Consider the following 6,824-nt stretch of genomic DNA (forward strand, 5'->3'; position numbering starts at 1 on the left):
AGGAAGAGAACCTGCCGGGGTCACAGCCATAGAGCCGAGCGCGGCCGGGCCGGCAGAGCCCCCCCTAGCCGGCTCCGGGACCCCCGGCACCGCAGCGACAGCGCAGGGACAGCGCCCCCCCTGCCCGGGGACAGGCTCCGAGTCCCTCTGGGGACAGCGACAGAGGGAACTCGGCAGGGTGGGTGGCTCTGAGGCTTCCCTGAGCCATGCTGAACACTTGAAAAGATTGTTCTTAATCTAGGCTGAGGGTAATGCAGTGGAGATGGTGATGGGAGTTTTTAAAGGCAAATCCCAAATGTAAAAAAGCAGGCGTCTCCCAGCTGCTTGTGGCTCCCTACATTCTGTTCAAGAAATACAGTTTTACCTTCCATCTCACACATATTCAATTTATAAGAGTCAGGACAGAAGATTTAGGTAATACAGTGGTGGGAGTTTTTAAAGGCAAATCCCAAATGTAAAAAAGCAGGCATTTCCCAGCTGTTTGTGGCTCCCTACATTCTGTTCAAGAAATACAGTTTTACCTTGCATCTCACTTACACATCTTCAATTTTTAAGTATCAGGACAGAAGATTTAGGACAGAAGATTTAGGTAATACAGAGATGGGAGTTTTTAGAGGCAAACCCCAAACATATAAAAAGGCAGGCATTTCCCAGCTGTTTGTGGCTCCCTACATTCTGTTCAAGAAATACAGTTTTACCTTGCATCTCACTTACACATCTTCAAATTTTAAGTGTCAGGACAGAAGATTTAGGCATGTGCTGCTCCCCTTTCATTTCTGTGTTTTGAGAATTCTGGATTATTCACCAGAAATCACAGGGAGCAGTTCAGCATGAAATTTTATCATCCCTTTCTGTCACCAGGTTTTTCTGATATTCCTGAGCTTTTGGAATATTCACAGGCCAATTCCAAACAAACTTTATGGTTTCCACACCTACCCAGAACACACACAGAACCTGAATACTGTTACCAACAAGTATAGGGCCAAAATGAACTTGTCAAACACACAGAAGTTGCAGAGAGCCTTATTTTTTCTGGAATATTGGTGGGTTTAATCTATACCTACAAAAACCACAGGAGGATCCAAGCCCTTCTCCCATTCACACACAAAATCATGGATTTGAGAAAGAAGCAGCTCCACATGTGATGGTTTCACCTGGCAATCACAGGATCCCAGACTGCTTTGGGTTGGAAGGGACCTTAAAGATCATTTTGTTCCAAATCCTGCCATGGGCAGAGACACCTCCCACTGTCCCAGGCTGCTCCAAGCCCTGTCCAACCTGACCTTGGACACTTCCAGGGATGGGGACAGCCACAGCTTCTCTGGACAACCTGTGCCAGGGATTCACTACCCTCAAAGGGAAGAATTTCTCCCTAATATTTGTTATTCACAACAAATTTCCTTGCAATGGTCTTTGCAAAGACACCAGATTTTGATGTGCTTTGGGCTTTTCAATTAAGAAACAAACACAAACCACACACAGCAAGCAAACAAACCAAGACATCCACAAGAAAGACTTTGTTTCCAAACAAAGAACTTCTTCCCTCAAAACCTCACCCCTGGCTCTGTGCTGAGTTTCTCTGCTGCTGGTAAGACACAAACAACCACTAAGGCTGGGATTTTGGTTACACTGAGGCTGTAAATGAGCTGAAATAAAAATAATTCCAGTTTCTCGCAGCATAAGGCAGGACAACTAAGTGGAAATTACAAGGATGTAAAAATGCCCAATATCAGAGCAGGGTCTGTATCACAATATGTATGTTTATGCTGTGATGCTCAGCAGTTACTTACTCCAAACCACGTGTTTCTGTTCAGTTACATATTTTAGCTTATTCCACAAGCAGGCCAGCACTGTCCAGATCACAAATGTGTGCTTTTGGCCAAAGCTTTCAAAAGTATGGCTAGTGAGAAGATTATGTTCTGCAAAGCATGGAATTCCCTTAATTCCATTTAGCTCAGAGGCAGAACAGCTCATCAAGAGAGAGGCATCACTGTGTCCTTTAGGGAAAACCAGTCCATGGAATACAACCAAGAAGTGCCAAGGGTGACAATTCAGGGTGGAGCAGCAGCACTAGAATCTCAGGAAGATCTTTCCACTCAATGTCTCTTCCAGAAAGATGATTAACTATGTTAGTAATTAGTTGCTACTAGCTATATTACTAATAGGATAAAAAAATAAACCCCACCCACTGTAAATTAATTTTTAAAGAGAGTGAACTGTTTGAACCTGAAGTTCTCTGCTCGTCATTACAATCTGTCCTCAATTAAGAAACCCACAAGGTGGTTTTGTGAACAAATTGGGGAAATTTACAACTGTAGCGCTTTTTGCTTGACAAACCCAGCAGGATCATCTCCTGCCCAACCTGGTTTGTGTTCCCAGCCCCACTCTGGTGCCTGGGCTCAGCTCCATCAGGTACTGCAAGTCCTCTCCCTTCTCCTAAGAGTTCAGTGCCAGCAGCAATTGATGGTGCAAATGGGAGAGCCTGGATGTACATCCAATTCTATTTCAGTATTTCTGTCCTTAAAGAGACAAAATATCCACTTCATTCTTCAAAGTACCTTCCTAACTCTGGCTTCCTTTTTGCCTTTTCCATGATTAAACACAAGAAAATCCTGTTAACAGCCTGCATTAACCGTACTTCATAAAGCTTTCTGAGCAAACAGCACCATATAAAGATGAATTTCAATGCAGATGAAATCTTTTCATGTATTTTCAAGTCTTTTAAGAAATATCAAGACTTGCAGAAATACACAAATAAGTTATTAAAAATATATTAATAAAAAAAGGAAGTACTCCAAAATGCCTCCTGTGGGAATAACTCCGTATAGTTGTGCTAATTCTGCTTCGAGTTCTTCTCACCTAAATTTAGACAACTAAACATTAGTTTATTAGGCTAATGATTCAGATTTCCTCTCTTTCCAAAGGAAATTAAAGAATTCTGGCAGCAGCAATTTATCCTGCCCTGGGACTGTGGACCAGCTATCAAAAGGGAAAAGGACCAAATGTAGAATTAAAGTCTTGGCTTTGTCACCAAAAATCTGATGTATTAAACTTTGGTTATGACAATTGGTCATCACACTTTTTTTACTAAAAAATTCAAAGGCATTAGACACAACACACTTTAAAACAATCTAATGGAGAGGTAACCCCTATAATACTTCCAGCTATTCTTAAACAAATTTATCTAAAACAGTAGAAAACGCAGTAACCGAAATTAAATACATTACCATCATTCTTCAATCAGTATTTGCAGAAAAGAACAGATACATCACATAATTTTTGGATAGATATCAGTTTGGTAAAGCAAGTTAAGGTCTCTTAAACTTTTTATTTCCCTTGGAATTTCTGAGGAGCACTTCCAGAGGAAGAGAGAATGGCACTACAGGCAGAACACAGGCTAAGAGGATGGACACTGCAAGCACCCCAATCCTGCTGACATGTCCTCAATGAAATATTCTCTGCTGCAGAAACCTTCTTTTGAAGAGTTCAGAGGATCCCAGAGAACAAGTGTTATAAGCAACAGCACAAGTGAGGTCCAAGAGCTCTTAGACCTTTACCACACTCATGGAATGGATGATGGAAATCATCTGAACTGAGTCAGCATTGACAGAAAACCTTGGAGTTTGTGAGAGAAAACTTCCTATAAGACTAGGGAAAGGCATTCTGGAAGGAATGATGGGGTACAAGTCATCAGTCATAGAATCACAGCATGGTTTGGGTTGGAAGGGACCCTAAAGATCATCCAGTTCCAACCCCTAATGAGAGAAGAGTTGAGATAACCACTTCAAGAACATTGTGAATGATTTCAGAATTAAATTCCACAATACTAAAGATGCAAAAGGCCTCGGATTGGGCACAAAGAGCTGACTTTAATTTCTGGATTTTACACAATGTGAAAAGTCTTAACCTAAATGCCTGGGATCCATTATGCTCATTTTTGGAAAGAGAATTCAAAGATTATGACATTAAAACATCCTTTGAGAGGGGCACAAGCCTTGGCAGAGAAACATTTTCATCATCTTTCTACCATTCTGGAGTAATTCGGCAACAAAACTTTCTAAATAAGATGATCTCCTTCAATTTTTAATTACAATCATGCAAAATTAAAAATCTTTTGCAAACATCTGTTTTATTAATGTGGACACCCAAGTGTTTGCCTGTTCACACCACATTAATTTCCAACAGTCCAAGTGTCAAATTTCAGTACAGCCCAAACTGTCTTGCCTGGTCCAAGGGGTTATCAACAACTGTTGTAAATAAATGAACATTCCAGTCAAAACAATTAACTGTTCAAAACAATGGTATTATACACAAATTGAAGTTGAATTGCCAAAAATATTTTTATAAACTACATAAGAAACATACGAGCAGATATCTTTCAAGTTAATATTGATCTTAAGTAGTAAATGTTTTCCTTAGCATACACAACAGTTTGATTCAGAGCAGAAATTAACCTGCTTTAAAACAATTTAGCCATAAAACTTTACCAAAAACTATTAAAAATCAAATTAGATAAACTTCTGTCTGTCTTAGACTGGCAAAAATTTTACTCTTTAGTTTGTTGCTCATTCATGGATTAAGTTAAAAGATGGTGACTGCTTATCCATGGGATTTGCAACATGCCAGTTTCAGTGTATGTGCTTCTGGAATAATTGCAGAGATTCTAATACTGAAAAGAACAATTCTGAAAACACCACCAACTGCTAAGCTCCTGTCTGAAGAAATCATTAAATCACTCTTTATTTTCTCCACACAAAGGAAAATAATTTTTACAAGAAATGCTTTTTATGCCTTAGGCACAAGACTTGGAAGAATCTAAAACCGTGACCTCCTGTAGAATGGGAACTGGGCCACTGTGGGGAAGAGAACTGGGATATGCAGGTCTTCCATGACCTCATTAATTATTAGGAGATCTCTGTGTGCTGGATTTACAGTTTGCTAACCTCACTCCTCACAGGCTCCACCAGCCTTTGGAGCAGCCCAGGCTTCACTTCTCCCCACATTCCTCAAGAACATCTTGTGGCAAAAGCAGCTTTGGGACGATGCCTCACAAGGCAAGTTGTGTTTCCTCTTTCCTAATTTACTTGCCTAGGGCAACACCACTTTCCTGGATCATTCCTAACTTTTACTGAAGTCCTCTGCTTCAGCGGGAGCAGAGAACATTGTCAATGTCAACAGCACGGGAAGCTTTCCATAACCTGCAGGGACACGTGGAGCAGTAACTGATGGAGGCACCCAGGGAATAATTAGCCAATGGAGAGAGAAATGATTTTTCCCAAGGCCAATGAAGATGATATTGACCAGATGATAAATTTGTTATTCGTCCGTGGGTAAGTGACAAGCTTGGGAAGAAAAAAGGCAATATTCTCTTTTTCTGCATGGAGCACCAAGTAACTCTACAGGTAAAAGGAGCATGTCAAGGCAGTGAGAACGAAGAAACCAGAGACACCAGCACAGACTGCACACCTCTGAGCAACCTGCTCCAACACTTGACTGTCCTCACGCTGTACAAGTGTTTCCTTATGTCCACTAACATTTCAATCACTGGCAATGAAGTTTAATTCAAGATTTCTCAAGTTACTGTCCTACACGCAGCTATTTCCCTTCACACTTTTGCAGCTAGCCAAGATCTGATTCCCCCAAAGACCTGCATGTTTATGTACTCTGTGAGCAATTCCACAAAATTCCTGGGCCTGTAAGTGAAGTGTTTTGAAAGACACAGGTTTAAGAAATTCAGAGATGATGTTCACTCCCTAGCTGCAGAGTAGTCAGACATCTACACAACTCACTCAAGCGAGACCCTAAGAGGTCATGCTCTCTTTGGTAACAATTACTTTCAGCATTTATCAACAATTACTTTCACAAGTTTCAAGTTCCCTGATACAAATTCAGCAACTAAATTTCGCTCCCATGCACCAATGGAAAACTTGAGCCTCTGCTCTCGTCCTTCCCAAGGCTGGAGAATGGGAAAGCTTCTTCATCCTTGGGGAAAGGGAACTGGACAGCTCAGTCTTGCAGTGGGCTCTTGACTCTTCCACACAAGCAGAAACATGATTGAAACCTCATTCCTGGCAAAAAGCTTTCAACTAAATGCTACATGTGTGAAGGAAAGAGGACTGGACTCATGGCAAGGTTATTTTCAGCACTGCTTAAAACATTCACCCGTAGTTCCTTCACAGCTACACAGTGTTGGTCACAAAGAACCTTCCACTGGTTTAAGAGATGAAGTAGTTCTTCAAGTAAAGTTGGACTTGATCATCTTGGAGGTGTTTTCCAACCTTCATGATTCTATGATACCAAATAGATGAGAATGGACAGAGTGCTTACAGACCAAAAGGTGACAATGATGGCCCAAGCTGTGACAACGAAGGACCAAGAGCTGGGATGTTCATGGCTAAAGGTACTGGCACAAGGGTTACAGCCAAGTCCTGGAAGGGGCATGGCTAACACGAGTCACACAAGGGTTGCAGCCAAATCCTGGGATGGCCATGGCTAACAGAAGCCATTCAACGCTTACAGCCTGAGCACCCAAAAGAACTGGATGGTGCTGCCATCTTGACTCACTCTGGCCTGACATGGACAACTGGACTTAAGAGGAGCAGCAAGGACATCGTGCTTTAAACAAGGAGACGGATGGTGACGACAGCTCCTGCTCAGCTGCAAGTTTGTTATTTAAGTGATGCCAAGACGCTCGTGGCGGTGATGCTCGGGCACTGCCCTGGGGGAGAGGAAGCTCAAGGGCCCCGAGGGGCAGCGCTGCTGGCCTGCGGCCGGGCAGCTCGTGCGGCTCGGTGCCCCCGGGACCCCCGGCGGGGCCGCGCCTC

This window comes from Geospiza fortis, unplaced genomic scaffold, assembly GCF_000277835.1.
Source record: "Geospiza fortis unplaced genomic scaffold, GeoFor_1.0 scaffold289, whole genome shotgun sequence".
Classification (NCBI taxonomy): Eukaryota; Metazoa; Chordata; class Aves; order Passeriformes; family Thraupidae; genus Geospiza; species Geospiza fortis.